At 40.2% G+C, this 1,146-nt stretch overlaps 1 non-coding gene across 1 annotated transcript; it reads right to left on the bottom strand.

Moving 5' to 3' along the window:
• Positions 1–763: 763 nt before the first annotated feature.
• LOC144235130 (U6 spliceosomal RNA) lies at positions 764–870 on the bottom strand. The gene has a single exon (XR_013336150.1). It is a non-coding gene; the product is annotated as a U6 spliceosomal RNA (small nuclear RNA).
• Between the last annotated feature and the right edge of the window lie 276 nt (positions 871–1,146).

Here is a 1,146-nt window from a genome sequence, read left to right on the forward strand (position 1 = left end):
ACAAAGGACAAAACATTTCTCAAACATGTTTACGGAAAATTGTATTAGGGTGATGCCAGCTGCTAAAAGAGAGAAACCCCATAATCTCAGGCACTGAATACAGTAGAAATTTATTTCTTGTTCATATGACGTCAGAAATGGGTGTTGCTGACTGAGTGGGCTTCCACGTGGTCATTCGAGGACCCAGGCTGCTTCCATCTCGGGTACTCTATATTCCTCCTGGACCTCAGAGTCCTCTGCACCCATCCAACAAACAGGGAAAGAGCATGGGAAGTTATACATGGGAGTTTACCTGTCAGGCAGAGCCTGAAAGTGGCATGCTCATTTCCATTCACCTTTCATTACCTGGAACTTGGCCACCCCTCATTGCAAAGGGTCTTGGAAAATGCACTCACACCTAGAAGAAGAAATGTGTGTGCTGAGCAGGGCAGTGCCTACCACAAGGATATGAAATAATTTCTGTATTCTTGAAAGCAATAATCACCTAATCTAGATTTGAACCTGATTGATCTCAGTGGCCAAGAAAAGGGAGCTATAATGAGGTAAGTTCTTCACTGCCAAGTGCCATGCTAATGTTTTCAAAATGGGTCAGAACTACGATGTTTCAGTTCAGTGCAAGAAAGACTTCTTCAGCAAAACGGGTGCAAAGGAGACTGACTTAGTTCTGCCTTGGAAGGCCTTAGCGTCTAGTAGAGAATCTTATAGACCAATGAAACTCTCTTTTTTCTTTTTTTGATTTAAAAAAGTTCTATTTACACATCTGGAAAATATGGAACGCGTCACGAATTCTCATGTCATCCTTGTGCAGGGGCCATGCTAATCTTCTCTGCATCGTTCCAATTTTAGTATGTGTGCTGCCAAAGCAAGCACGGAAACTTTCCATTTAGCTTTCATACATTAAAACTACATACACTCAATGCAGACAAAAAGTCCTAAGCAGGTAACGAGAACGGTTCAAAAGTAGAAATGCTTTAATAAATACTGTATCAATAGCACATTAAAAATGAGCATACTGTTCAAAGAAGTGGATAGACATATTGATGAATGAATGAACAGATGTTCTAGTATAATTTCTGAGGAAATTATTTTAATTGATGTAAAACACACAACGCATGATTCAGAAAAGCATGGCCGACCTAAGGAAAA

The sequence above is a fragment of the Crocuta crocuta genome, unplaced genomic scaffold, assembly GCF_008692635.1.
Source record: "Crocuta crocuta isolate KB4526 unplaced genomic scaffold, BGI_CrCroc_1.0 scaffold467, whole genome shotgun sequence".
NCBI classification, from domain to species: Eukaryota; Metazoa; Chordata; class Mammalia; order Carnivora; family Hyaenidae; genus Crocuta; species Crocuta crocuta.